This window comes from Sarcophilus harrisii, chromosome 4 (genome assembly GCF_902635505.1).
Source record: "Sarcophilus harrisii chromosome 4, mSarHar1.11, whole genome shotgun sequence".
Classification (NCBI taxonomy): domain Eukaryota; kingdom Metazoa; phylum Chordata; class Mammalia; order Dasyuromorphia; family Dasyuridae; genus Sarcophilus; species Sarcophilus harrisii.
This window is the reverse complement of record NC_045429.1, coordinates 193010187-193025780: the sequence shown is the minus strand read 5'-3', so window position 1 is coordinate 193025780 and position 15594 is coordinate 193010187. Positions and strand designations below refer to the sequence as shown.

Genomic DNA, 15594 nt, shown 5'->3' with positions numbered 1-15594 from the left:
CCTGAGATCCAGCATGGGGATTCTGGTCTTCATTGTTGCATACATCAAATAAGTATAAATACTTGAGTATCAGGGAAGAATTCTTCATATGTACAGTCCTTGGAATACTGTAGTTTGTCTACAACAGTACAAAAAGGGATTAATCAGAGCCTGTGAGCAAGGAACACTCATTCAGGACTTGATGACATGACAATGACTTTGTCTATGGCTATAATGGGTTTGGTACAGATGAAGATGGAGATGGAATTGGCCACTGTCTTCAATATGCTAGGTGACATCTTCTCTTTCTTTAATATTTTGTCTGTTTTAATTATAATTTTTTTTTGTTTTACATGTACATTCGTTTTTTACATATTTCCACATGAGTCATTCCCCAATTGATGGGCATCTACTCATTTTCTAATTCTTAGCCATCCCAAAAAGAACTTTTATAAACATTTTTGCATGTGTGAGTTCATTCCTTTCTTTTATTTTTCAATATTTTTAATGTGTGTCATGATGGCTCCAGGGCTGCCCTCCTGTTGCCCCTTACTTTCAGTACTTGACTAACCTCTGAGACTTACTAGTGAGAGAAATGATTATTAATAATCAATGATTTGAGGAGATCCAGAGTTATCCCCCTTTTCTAAACTATTGATTTTAAAAGTTTAGTCTCTTGAAGAACATTGTTTATAATTATATTAGATTTAACTTTCTTGTTCAGATCTCACACAGATAGAGCAGCTAAAGTATTATGTTCAAGCTTGAGTGGGACAAATTTTTTGAATAGATTGCCCAAGTCTGGGGTTAACTTAAGAAATTAATAACTAAATCAAAGTTTAGGATTAGCCTCTCAATGTAATATTCATTTTCTCATTAATTGTTAGCCAATCAGCATTGATTACCACTTTGGGGAACATCTCCTGTTTGAAGTATGTATAAAAGTGTGAGCCTATCACCATGATTATTTTTGGTCAAAAGAGAGATGACCAAATAACCATCTTTTTATTAAAATGCTGTCACTGAGTGGAGAGAATAGTGGGAAGAAACTCTCAGCACTCCCACTGGGCTAGACAAGGACTTCTGCCAGGTAGCATGGCAACTTTATTAGAAGTTTTACTGATTATAAAGAAGGTATCAGAAGAAGTAGGATGGGACTTTGTACTTCATGGTAGAAAGGATAATTAGGCATCTAAAAGCAAAGAAGGGTTTACAAACAGCCATATGTGTATGGACATTAAATGCTGGAAAATCATTCTAGAAGGAAAAACTAAAATCCAATTTAGCCAATTCTTTATGCAGGAGACACAACCAACTTCCATTTTTCCAATGAAAGCATAGCTGTAAAAGAGTGAGATGCTGTGAAAGACCTTCTTCGGTAATTGCTACCCAAATTCAAAAGGAAAGCCAATTTAAAAAACTGGAAGAGAAAAACAAAATGCTGCAGGAAGACCTATTTTGTTTCAGCTTTAGAGAGATCTGGTTGTGAGTCAGATAATCTATACTGAGAAATTCTGGGCAATCATTTGAGCATGAATACTGTGGATAGCACTGTAGCATCGAATCACAAGCAGGAGGTGGGCATTTCTGTAGCATTTCTGGCTAATATCCACCCTCAAACAAATGACTTTAATGGCCTAAAATAAAACTTAACTTCTGATATCATTGAGTCCATTAACTTCTCATATCATTGAGTCCATATATAGGGCTTACCTAATAGTAAAAATGAAATACTCAGAAAACACTCCATATAAACATGACAAAAAAAAGAGTTCTGGATGCAACTTTTTCAGTCCTATTATTTTCATTGGGATTGATTTAACACAAGGTAGAATGTTCTAAGATGCTAATTTCAGAAAAGCCTGGAAAGACTTACATGAACTGATATTAAGTGAAGTAAGCAGAATCAAGAAAACATTGTGCACAACTACAAGGTTATGTGATGATCAACTGTGATGGACTTGGCTCTTTTCGACAATGAGGTGATTCAAGGCAATTCCAATAGATTTGTGATATAAAGAGCTATTTGCATCCAGAGAGAGAGCTATGGAGAGTGAATATAAATCAAATTATAGTATTGTCACCTTTTTGTTGTTGTTGTTTGTTTCCTTGGGTTTTTAAATTTTTTGTGTGTGTTGTTTTTCCCTTTTGAAATAATTTTTCTTGTACAGCATGATGAATATGGAAATATATTTAGAAGAATTGCACTTGTTTAACCTATATTGGATTACTTGCTGTGGGGGACAGAAGGAGGAAGAAAAATATGAAATTCAAAGTTTTGTAAGGGTGAATGTTGAAAACTATTTTTGCATGTATTTTGAAAAATAAAAAAAAAATTGTTATAAAATTTGAAAAAGATAACAGTGCTTAGCACAGTGTTAGGCACATATTAGATGCTTAAAAAATAAAGAGAAGGCTTCATATAACAGTCAAAAATACACACATACACAAAAAGAAAAATTGCACATATTTAACCTATATTGGATTGCTTCTTGTTTAGGGGAGGGGGAAAGAAGGAAGGGAAGGAGAAAATTTTGGGACACAAGATTTTACATAGGTGAATGATGAAAACTATTTTTGCATGTATTTGGAAAAATAAAAAACTATTTAAAAAAAGAATGTGTTAAAATATTGAAAAGGCTTTAAAAACAATGGTATCAATAGGAGTAAAAAACCCAATACTAGATTTCACAGCACTGGCAGATAAATCGTTAGATGAGAGCTTTGGGGTTTTTCCTGTGCCATCTACTTATAACTCTTCAAAATCCAGAAAGGAGAATACAATGCCATGATCATCAAAAGATTTAGCCATAATAGTGCTGGCAGTGATAGCAAGTCTCAGGAAACATGTAGCCCCAAATGATCATAATGTGAAAACAGCAGCACAAAGTGGGAACTATTGGGATTCAGACTTCTTTCAACCTCCAGTCAAAAGGGTGAAGTTACAGGAATCCATTGAATACAGATTTGGGGGGGGAAATTACAACATAAAAACAATTGCATTAAGCCTGAAGAAGCTATATAGCTATTATTGTAGCCCAGCTCCAACCCAGTCCCTCCTATATGTAACAAGTAAGAATATTATAATTTCTTTTCAGAGTATTAAGCAAGAGATAGAGTCTTAGCACCCAAATTAACTCAGGTTCTTTCAGAGGATGGTGCAAATAGAACCTTCACAGCTCCATCCCCTAGAAGCACTTATGCAGGGAAGACCACAACAAGCCATAAATCAGATAGTGTCAAAGGACAATCAGTCAGAACTCAAACACTTATAAATGGCTGTGGGTGGGTGGAAAGGTGGGGGAGAATTTCTGGTCCAGTTCTCTAGCTAAAAAGTAATGAGGATGAAGAGTAATTTGGAATAATTCCAAGCTACTGAACTCTACCATCCCAAAGAAAAATTCAGAGACAGTATTTAAGCACAAATTTGTCATATAGAAGAGATGCTGCAGAAGGTCTACAATGAATGCCACACATGGCACTCTCAGCACCTGTTGAAGAAGCCGGGAAGGAGCCCATGGCATTGGAAACTTTGGTTCCTAAGATGTTCTCAGAAGCGGTTGTGGGAAAACATCCCGAGAAACTCAGACAAGATTCAGAAGATGCTACAGGGCCATCTGCAGCCCCTGGACTTGGGAGCTGACCCTACTGAACTTGTACATTCCAGAATGAAAGAGCTGTAGTTAAACTTGAAAACTGGGAAGTAAATTAAGGCAGAATCAAAATAAGTTGCTTGTACGTGTGTGTGTATGTATATATATATATATATATATGTGTGTGTGTATGTGTGTATACATATATGTATGCACACATATTTTAAGAGTATTTACTGCAGTTACTAAGGAAATGTTTTTGATTTGCATTGAGTTGTTTTCAAGAAATAAAGGGTGAATTGATAAAGTCTGAAATTTTTTGTCTAACTTTTAAAAAAAGTATATGGCACAGGCAACAAGATAACTGTATAAATATATATAGATATATTGTATTTAACATATACTTTAACATATTTAACATGTATGGGACTACCTGCCATCTAGGGAAGGGGGTGGGGGGGAAGGAGGGGAAAACTTGGAACAGAAGTTTGAAAAATTACCCATGCCATTACTGATCACAAAATAGAAAATTTCGATTATACCAAACTGAAAAGTTTTTGTACAAACAAAACTAATGCAGACAAGATTAGAAGGGAAGCAATAAACTGGGAAAATATTTTTACAGTCAAAGGTTCTGATAAAGGCCTCATTTCCAAAATATATAGAGAATTAACTCTAATTTATAAAAAATTAAGCCATTCTCCAATTGAAAAATGGTCAAAGGATATGAACAGACAATTCTCAGATGAAGAAATTGAAACTATTTCTAGTCATATGAAAAGATGCTCCAAGTCATTATTAATCAGAGAAATGCAAATTAAGACAACTCTAAGATACTCACTACACACCTGTCAGATTGGCTAAGATGACAGGAAAAATAATGATGATTGTTGGAGGGGATGCGGAAAACTGGGACATTGATGCATTGTTGGTGGAGTTGTGAACAATCCAACCATTTTGGAGAGTAGTTTGGAACTATGCTCAAAAAGTTATCAAACTGTGCATACCCTTTGATCCAGCAGTGTTACTACTGGGATTATATCCCAAAGAGATTATAAAGAAGGGAAAGGGACCTGTATGTGCACGAATGTTTGTGGCAGCCCTTTTGTAGTGGCTAAAAACTGGAAACTGAATGGATGTCCATCAGTTGGAGAATGGTTGAATAAATTGTGGTATATGAAAATTATGGAATATTATTGTTCTGTAAGAAATGACCAACAGGATAATTTCAGAAAGGCCTGGAGAGACTTACATGAACTGATGCTGAGTGAAATGAGCAGGACCAGGAGATCATTATATACTTCAACAAAATACTATATGATGACCAGTTCTGATGGATCAGGCCATCCTCAGCAACGAGATCAACCAAATCATTTCTAATGGAGCAGTAATGAACTGAACTAGCTATGCCCTAGAAAAAGAACTCTGGGAGATGACTAAAAGCCATTACATTGAATTCTCAATCCCTATATTTATGCACACCTGCATTTTTGATTTCCTTCACAAGCTAATTGTACAATATTTCAGAGTCTGATCTCTTTTCTACAGCAAAATAACGTTTTGGTCAGGTATACTTATTGTGTATCTAATTTATAGTTTAATATATTTAACATCTACTGGTCATCCTGTCATCTAGGGGAGGGGGGGGAGGGTAAGAGGTGAAAAATTGGAACAAGAGGTTTGGCAATTGTTAATGCTGTAAAGTTACCCATGTATATATCCTGTAAATAAAAGGCTATTAAATAAAACAAAAACAAAACAAAACAAAACAAAACAAAAAAAAACAAAAACAAATATGCAAAGAAATAGTGACAGGCAATAAAATTCTATTTTCATTGCAAAAAAAAAAAAAAAAAAAAAAAGAAAAATTACCCATGCATATGTTTTGTATATAAAAAGCTAGAATTAAAAAATAAAAATTTTTAAAAAGGATATGGCACAGGGTAGAAATTAAATGGTGTTTGTGGTTTTTCCACTCCCTCCCTCCAATGGATCTTCATGTTTTACTAGAGTCTGTTTGTACTTTACTGAAATACGTTGAAAAAGGAGTGTTTTTAAATAAAGCAGAGAGAAGCTGTCACTAACTATCAGGAGATAGTTGTGGTCAGAGGCATCTTCTGCTCTATGTTTCCTACGGAAATGAGAAGCAGTAGAATTGCACTGAGCGCTTATTTGTGGTTTGGGGTCCTGAGATGACACAGGGGGAACAGTTTTTACAGAAAGTCTTGAATTTTTATGCAAAATTTTTTCAAGAGACAATGGAACTGCATGTTTTTGTTTGCACATATGCACTGCTGAGATTTTTTTTTTTTTTTAAGATGGCATGTGCTTTGAGGAAACTACTTTTTCAAGAGTTTAAAAATCTTATAAATGAAGAGAACTATAAGAATCATTACTTATTTTTCATCTCTTTCAGAGGTTCTCAAGTCCATTTTCATTAGTCTCTATTTGTCTGCTAAACTACTTTTGAAGAATTGAGTATTATTTATTACATAGAATAGAAAGCTTATAAATGCAAAAAAATAGATATGATATTGTATCTGGAATATGTATCATATTCTGTTTCTAATAAGATCAACTCACTGTTTATCTTAGACTTAGCTGTCAGGTATTAAAAATTACACAAAAAAGTAAACCCATTTTATACATACTATTTTTAAAATGCTAACGTTATTAATAAAATGATTAAATTATCCAGAAATTAAGTTTCTTGAATTTTTTAAATACCACAATTATAGCTTAATCACAAAGAAATCAGAGTTTTGTACTCTAGATTCTTTTTTTTCTTTATTTAATATTTTACTTTTTCCCAGTTACATTCAAAAACAACTTTCAATATTTGTTTTTAAAACCTTGACGTTCAAGTTTTCTCCCTTCTTCTCTCCCCACCCCCACTCCCATTGAGAGGGCAAGCAATTTGACATAGGCCACAGATGCACCATCATGCAAAATAATTCCATAACAGTCATGTTGTATAAGAAAACATAAACCAAAAAAACTTCAAGAAAAATAAAAAAGTATGCTTCAATATATATTCAGATACCATCAGTTCTTTTTCTGAGGATGGATAACATTTTTCATCCTTAAATCCTTTAGAGTTGTCTTGGATCATTTTATTTCTGATCTTACAATATTACTGTTACTTTGTTCACTGTACATTTAATTTTTCTTCAACTCATGTAAGTCTTTCCAAGTTTTTTTGAGAGCATTTTCCTCATCATTTCTTATAGCACAATAGTATTTCATCATGATTACATACATATCACAAATTTTTTAGCCATTCCCCGGTTGATGGGTATCCCTGCAACTTCCAATTCTTTGCCACCAGAAAAGAACTGCTAATAAATATTTTTGTATATTTATGTCCTTTTCTTTTTCGTTTTTTATGTCTCTGGGGCTATAGAATTAGAAGTGGTATTGACAGAGAACAGGAATTGAATCCAAAAATATATTAGAATTTTGAGCCTCTTCCTGTATGGGTCATCAAATGATGGACTGGGATTGAACCTCAAAATATATTGGGATTTGGGGCTAGAATTTGTTGGCAGCAGGCTAAGTTGCAAAAGGAAGTTTAGTGATTAACAAGGGGAGAGAAACAGGATAAGATGCTTAGAAAAACTTACCATTAAGTAATGATACTTAATGCAGGCCAGGTTCCTAATGAACCCAAGATTAAGATGCTTAGTAAGTAGGTTAAATTCCTAAAAAGAATTAGCAAATAGGTTCTTTTATAGGAGAAAAATAAACTCAGGGATTGGAATTTATAACTTGGCCTTCTGATTGGATACAGTAACTATGGGGTTATGATAATTTTGCCAAAGTAAGGAATTCAACAAGAGCCCATTGAAATAAAAGCCCACTTAAGGGCCACAAGGGAACCCACTTAAGGACAAGATAATCCTGTTAATGCCTTTTCTGCTTCCTAGTTGTATACAATAATTGAGGACCTCTTCTACTAATGTCCCTAAAGTCCACATAGCTACCAAGAATCTGGTGTCTTTTTATTGGGGTCTTACAGTTTTACAGCCCTTTGGACATAGTTCCAATTGTTCTAGAGAATGGTTGAATCAGTTCACAACTCCATCAACAATACATTAATGTTTCCTTTTTCCACATCCCCTCTACCATTTGTCATTTTCCTTTTCTATCCTAAAAGCCATTCTAAAAGACATAAGGTAATACCTCTGCATTCTAGGTTTTTAACAAAAAACTCTCCTAACTTGGGCCCATGTGGAGAGTTCTTCATAAAGAAAGGCCTTTATTAGGATTCTGGCTATGATTAGGCTCTCCCTTAACAGTAATTAAATTTTATTTGGGTAAGTTTATAGACTTTTATCTGTCTTAATGGGGCAGCTCTAATTTATTCTCACCAGCATGGGATCCTCATCAATAGGCTTAAGGGCACAGAGTGTGTACAAGTAAAAGCCTCTGCTGAAGAGGAATTTGAAAGAAGTCCTATTTTGGGTTGTTTAGGAATAATCTGGCAGAGATGTGGGGAGCTGCTTGAGTAATTTTAGGATTCACTTTAGGACTGGAAGTTTGGCCATTCCAGTCCTCTTATTAATTTTAAAGAGTTAATAAGCAGATGTATCACCAAATTTCTTGCAGGTGAAAGTTTCATCGAGAGTCCTAAGAGAGTTTGATGAAACAGGCAAACTGTGAGAGTATCAACTATTACATGAACTGAAAATCTTGGCAAGCAAATCTAAATTCTGTCCAAGCAGGCTTTGAGAGAAGATTCTTAGGATTTTCAGGCAGAGGTGTGTTGAAGGAATTAGGCTTCAAGTAGAATTGAGTGTGTGCATGGGAAAAAAAGTCTGCTCTTGATGGGGTGCAAGGTTGCAGAAGCGTTAAACTCCCAAATATATATTGAGGTTCCTGAACTCTCCCAGAGAGACCACCAAATGATGGGGTGTGGGATTAAATCCCAAAATATATTGGGGTTTTAGGCTGATGTCCCGAGGTATCTCAAAATAATTTGAAAGCTTTAGACCATCTCCAAATCAAGCAACAAAAATTTTATTACGCTGTTGCCAATAGGCTAAATTACAAAAGGGAGTTTAATGATTAATAAGAGGAAAGATGATTTGTAAGAGGAAAGACATGGGCTAAATTTCTAAGCAGGAACTGGTCATAACAAGGGGGAAAACACCACAAGGTGGGCAAGTTCCTAAGGAACTTGCCATGATGATGCTTAGTAAGAAGTCTAAGTTCCTAATGGGAGTTAGCCATTTTGACATTTAGTAAGCAGATAAAGCTCCTAAAAGGAGTTAGGAAGAATGGGGGGATAACAGTAGGTTATTTTATAGGAGAAAACCGGGTGGAGGGGAGAGGAGGGTGTTGATGTCTATTACTTGGATACAGTAACTAGGGGGGTATTGATAATTTTAGCAATGTAAGGAATTCAGCAAGAATCCATTGCAACAAAGACTCACTTAATTCAACAAAAATCTTTTCTTTTCAAAGCTTGTATGGCTCACCTAGCTACCAAGGACTTGGAATCCCAAATCCTTTTTGCTGGGGTCTTATTCATCATCACTGAGCAGAAGCAAGAGAGAGTCAGGAAGTAAAAAAGCAGGTAGAAAATGATCCAATTACTTGCCATCTAGGAGAGGGAGTAATGGGAAGGGGGAATTGGAACACAAGGCTTTTCAAGGGTCAATGTTACAAAAGTTATCCTTGCATGTTTTGAAAATAAAAAACTTCAATTAAAAAAATAGAACTTAGAAGGAGAAAAAGAAAAAGAAAAAGAAAATTATCCAAGCAAGTCATTTTTCCTTCAACTCTGATTTATGCCATCTTTTGGTTTGTATTTTGTCTGTCTTTAGGATATGCTAGGTATGGGGAACTACAAAAGCAGGGTGAGACTTTGGAGTTTACAATTTTGGAAGTGGAATCAAAGAAGGGATCTCTTCTTTCTCAGTAAAACAAACAAACAAACAAACAAAACCCACCAAGGTTTCCCCCCTCCTTTGGATTTATCAACCGATAAATACCTAAACCAAGCAGAGCCACGACAGAAAAGGGCTACTGGGGAAAATTAAGAAGCCAATTGGCAAAGGGGATTTTTTTTTTGTTACTCCAAAGTTGGATGAATTCAGGTTTAATTGAAGCCCAAAGCTAAATTTTATTAATTGTGTTTAAATTTAATCTAGAAAACTGTCTATTCCTCCCCTATGCTTCACTATGTAGCTGATATCAAGGCAATGAATTAAAATTGCAAAAACAAGGTTTTGTTTTTGTTTTTTGTCTTTTAAGACACTTTGTTCAGCCTTTAAATGCAATGATTTTATGATTTCAGCAATTTGTTTAACATGTATGTTAACATTGTAAAAACTATTTTTACAAGTAATGTTATGAGGGAAATACAGCTCTGTAAATTAAGTGTTAATCCTCTTCAGATTTTAAAGGGGAAGAATAGCAGGACAAAAAAGGTGAGTGAGTATGACTTGTAATTTGGAATTTAGAAAACTGTTTCTGTTGTTAAGTAGTAAGTCAAGCTTTTTATAACAGGTTTCTGTTATAGAAGTTTAGGAGGAATCAAAATGAAGGATATTATATCTTCTAAGACCCTCTTATTCGGAGTTCCTAAGGAATAAGGTTAGATAATTATATTGTTAAAAGAAAAAAAATGAGATAGAAAACTGAAATGTTATGTTACCAGCCCTGCTGACTAGGTGCTGTAATAGTCTGAAATACTATAATTAAGAACATAAACTTCCAAGTTTCACCTATACTTGTGAGGAAATTTCATCTAAAACTATTTGGCTATCAATGAACATTATGAAATTGTTAACTGAGTTTTAATGCCATAAGACTAAAACTAACAAAGTATTTACGTAGGTATTTTTAAAAAGTAAATTGTTAATTATACAAAGAAAAAATCTTGTAAAATCTCCTTTGTAAACATATAAGTATTCTTAGAACAATCTAGTGATAAATTTTTATCAACCCTATGCAAGAGTTTTCTGTATTAAGGAATTCCTACTGAGGAGTGTGTGTGTGTGTGTGTGTGTGTGTGTGTGTGTGTGTGTGTGTGTGTTGATTTGGAGGTTTATAGCAATTGGCCAGTGTTTTTCTAGGGGTCTGTTTAATTGGCCTACCACCTATTTGAGATTTCAGAATGTAATTATTTTTTAAAAAAATTTCTAGTGTTATATTTCATGCCAAGTTGAATTTATACTCTAGGAGAATACAAAAGGGAAGAAAAGAATACTCAATAAATTTTTAGAGGCCTGGTCAACTTTGGTATTGTGACAGTTAATTTAATTAGATTTTCTTTTTTTAGTTTAGAAAAAACTGAATCTACTCCCTATTGCAAATACCTTGTGATTAGAGTAGTAGTTTTTAGGAATTTGTGAGGGTTAGGAATTTATTTTGATTTTATGGTACTTTTGGGATTTATATTACTTAGAGACAATTTAAAACTACTTAATTTTTATAAATTTCAATTAAAAATTATTTTTGCTTTTAAGTTTATAAATTTCCAACTGATTTACTTCATGAAAATTTAGTAATTTTTTTTTAAATATCAGGATAAATTTTAAGCTGTTTTTAAGAAAGGAAAATACTTTTAGGAAGAAATGTTTATGTAAAAAAATCTTTTCTAAAAAACCCACCACTTTTATATGGTTTTTAGAAGGTCTGGTAATTTTAATTTGTAAGGTAATTTATTGCACTAATTTGATGGTATTAACAACAATTTGTTCATACCTACTGTGATTAGTGAGATATTATTGTTTGAAGAAAAACATATATCTTTGGAACCCTGAATTATTTTTTTTTTGAAATTTCATTCTCAATTTTATTGTATACTTGGATCATTCTTAAATGGACACTTGGAAAAAAAATTCCCAGTAGTCAGTAGCTCAATGGAGGCAACATCTAAAATCTAAGGCCAGTGAATATCTTTCTATATCTGTCCCTGATGATAGGTTACCTTGGGAAGGCTAAGGTAGCATTCTTCTTGATTCATTTTGCCATATAAGAAATCTGTCCACCTGGTTTCATATGCTAAACTTCTTATAGTGTTGTAGGCCTTGAGGACCAGTTTTGAGTTTGTTATAATCATGTCCCTCCTTATAACTCTCATAGCAAATTTCTAACATTAGGTTGGACAAACAGTGGAAGTTTGCCATTAGAGTACTGAATCTGCTTATTATTAGATTAATACTAAGGCATCTGAATGTAATAAATTACAAGTGGAAAGATCTTGCTATTTTGATATAAATTTGTGGTCACTCAGACTAAGCTAGTGTTAAATTAGTGCTTGAATTTGCATATGTATAAGATTCAGTTCCTGAAGTATCATTCTTTTAGAATGATATGAGTGTAATTAGAAAAAGGTAGAGAAGCTTTTGAAACAAAAATGTAAATCTATTAAGTTATGAGGTAAAAGTCAGAAATCTCTTTTGTTTTTGTTTTAAGGAATAGGATTTCAGGATAGTCAGTTATGTTAGTGAAGAGGAGTAATTTATGAGCTGTGTTACTTTAATGGGAAATCTGATTTTACGTATGTTTGCTCTTTAATCTGAGATTATAAAATGTGTAGAAGTATATGGAAACTATTTAAGAGCTACCTTAAAGATATTCCCCATTGTTTAAAAGGATGCTAAGAACAGTAGTCTATGTTTATGTCCATTTCAACATAGTCAATAATGAATATATTTTGCCATAGATAACTTTTCATATAATCTGTTCTCTGTATGCAATTTGCAATTATTATATTTACACATCTCACCCCAAGTCTTTAAAGCAAAATCATTTGCATAATATTGATCTTAGGAATAAAAAACCATCTGCTTAGCATGAATACAAGTTATATCAAGATAAATTGTGATTTTCTGTGATGAATCTCTTATATTATCAATCCGAGATTATAGTCAACTTGTTATTTGTGTGATCCTTGAAAACTGAATCTATCAGAAGCTTGGATTATTGGAACTCTCTGTTTAAGACCCTATAGGACTGTAACTGGTATTATTTTGAGTATCTGATTTTAGGTATGATCATTAAGGAATATAAATATGTGTATATATATATGTATATATATATATAAATGAATTTTTATGCAATTTCCTTAGAGAAGAATAATTTATGGCAATTTATTTGCGATGCATTGTTTTGAAATTTATTACTCACTGTATTTATATATACCATCCTGGAGCCTTTTGTTCAATTGAAGTTAAACTGGCAATTTTTAAATGAATTTTAGTCCAATTTTTAAAATTTTAGTACTTTTTTTTTGTATTTTTGTATTTTAATCCATATTTTTATAAAAAAGTGTTCTGTTATTACTTCCTTAATGGAATATCATCATCCTAATAAAGACTGAGTTCTAATTTTCTGTCTGGATCTGAGTTTCATTCATATATATATATATATATATATCAATATGACCGTCAGCCTAAAATTGCAAATTTCCTGGTCTGAAAGGTTCCAAATGAATCAAAACCTGCCCTCAAGGAATGAGCATTCTATTGAGGAAAAACAACATGTAAAAACTAAGAAAACATGATACAGTAGAATTAGTGGAATCAACAGATCTAGGTTCAAATCCTGACCTTGTCTTTCTGTCTCTGTGTAAATTTGGGAAAGTCCTTCAATCCCTCTGTTTTCCATATCTCGGTTTCCACATCTATAAAGTAAAGGGGATGGATAAAATGACCTTTGAAGTCCCTTCCATTCTAAATCCCTCTATGACTCTGAGGATGTACCATCACTTCAGCACTCCCCTTTATTGAAAATCCTTAGCCAGTCAAAAGTTGCTTAGTTTCAGCCCAACATATATGCAGTTCAGTAAAGATGCTTGGAAGAATCTAGGGAATGGGACTCAGAATAAAGCCATAGAGAGATCAGCTCAGCAATCGTTCTTCCCTTGATAGGTCAGTCCTGAGGGATTTTTTTCCCACATTAAATATGGATCTTGTTGAATTTTCCTAAATAAGTTTTTAAGTTAAAGTAAAATATGAAAGCTGTTCAACTCTCTGCCTGAGAGCAGCTTCTGGAAAGCAGTTCACTATTTCCCTTTGAAGCCTGGTCATCTGTACCCACAGCTGCTGATATTGTGGGAATGAGCTAAAGAAAAAATGTTCAAGTTTCTCCCAACATCTGGCAGCTAAGCAATCTTTTACTATTTTCAAGAAAAAGAAAGAAAAAAAAAAAAAAAACAACCCAAGCATTCAAATATTCTCAATTTAGCAACATTAGGTTAAGTTCCTCCTTTACCTTTGCCAATAGCTACCAGCTTTTCTTTTTCTTGTTCTTCTTGTTCTTCTTCTTATTGTTCTTTTTCTTTTTCTTGTTGTTATTGTTGTTGTTCTTCTTCTTTTTTCTTCCTCTCCCTCCCTCCCTCTCTCTCTCTCTCTCCTCTCTCTCTCTTCCTCGCTGTCTGTTTGTCTCTTCCTCTGTGTGTCTCTCTCTCTCTCTTTTTCTCTGTCTGTATTTCTATCTGATCTTTTGTCAGTTTCTGCCTTTCTGTCTCTCACTCTCTTCTCTCTCCTTTCTCTCTTCCCTCTCTCTTTTCTTGCTGTCTCTTTTCCTCCATCCATCTCCCCTCTCTCCTTTATCTCTTCTCTATTTTTTTTACTCGCTCTCTCTCTATCTCTCTTTTGACTGGGTTGGAATGTAGCGTACGTGAGGAAGAACAATATACAATCATCTTGGAAAGGTAGGCAGAAACCAACTGACTTTTAAATGCCAAACAGAAGAGCTTATATTTTTATCCCAGAGGCACTGAACAACCTTTGAAGCAAGTGACATGATCAGAGCCTAGCTGTTTAGAGAAGGGTCTTCTTGTGTCTCATTACAATATCTGGAGAAAAACTGACTGAGGAACTGAGTCTGACTTTACCTCTCCCTCACTTAATTCCCCTCCCCCTCCCAGCCTCTTTTCAGAATTTCTTCCAAATGTGCCCATTGGGTACATACTTATTAAATATATAGATATTCTTATATAAAAAGGGCAATTGAAATATATAGAGACATGAAAATGATAATAGCTCACATTTATATAACACCTGTTTAAGTAACACTATGCCCATTTTATAGATGAAGCTACTAAAGCTCAAAGGGATTAAGTGATTTACAAATTACATTTGTCAAAGTCAAATATTTGAATCTAGGTCTCCTAATGCCCTTCTCATTATACTACACAACATCACATCCTGTTCTCCCCTAAGTCCTTCTGTTTCTCCTCTGCAAATCCAGGCTAAAGCCTGTGTTATATCCTTTCTTTCCACATACATGCTGCAAGTCAGATGAGGAACAAGGGAGGGAAGATTTCCATAAGCAGGATGAGTACTAGCAAAACTGGGAAGTGTGTGAAAGTTGTCTTTGAGGTTCTTTCAAATTCTACATTCCTTCCTCCCCTCCATCGACTCTTTTCTTCCCTGTGGGTGCTCCAGTCCCCTCAGTTTTGACCATCTTACTCCTAACTCCTTGGTGGTGCTTTCTACTCCATTCTATTTGTAATCAAACTTATCTGTCCATTGTCCTGTTTCTCAGGGTCTTGTTCCCTTTTACAGACTTGTTTGTCTAAAATAAACTAGTAACCTTCCTGAGGTCAACATACTTAAGGTTTTGTGGATTTTATTAATAGCTTAATGACTAAGACATTCAGGAAAGATTTAATGTGTACTCTCTTGGTAGGACTATATAATTTATAAAAGGAAACTCAAAATGATGCTAGAGGATATATATCATCTTCCTATCCCTTCCTTTCCATCAGGGAAAGAATAGAAACAGATGGTGTAAAATTTAAATGTAGTTCATTTTCATATTTCTATCAATTGCCCCTAAAGTATTCTTTTTTGAATAACTCAATTGGACAGCTTCTCAGTCAATTTAGAAAGAAGTCAGAATATTTAGATAATTGAAGATAGAGCTAGCCTTAGAATCATGGGATTTGTGAGCTGCCAAAAAGCATCTGCAACCTACCCTCACCGAAATTCTCCTTCCCCCAAAGATCCCATGATGCTCTGGGAAGAGTGTTGGCTCTAAGGGTAAAGAAGCTGATTTACAA

The 15594-nt window shown here is 34.1% G+C and overlaps 1 pseudogene; it reads left to right on the top strand.

Annotated features, from left to right (window-relative positions):
- The first annotated feature begins 1074 nt into the window (after positions 1-1074).
- Positions 1075-3662, top strand: LOC100917599 (annotated as a pseudogene).
- The last annotated feature ends 11932 nt before the right edge of the window (positions 3663-15594 follow it).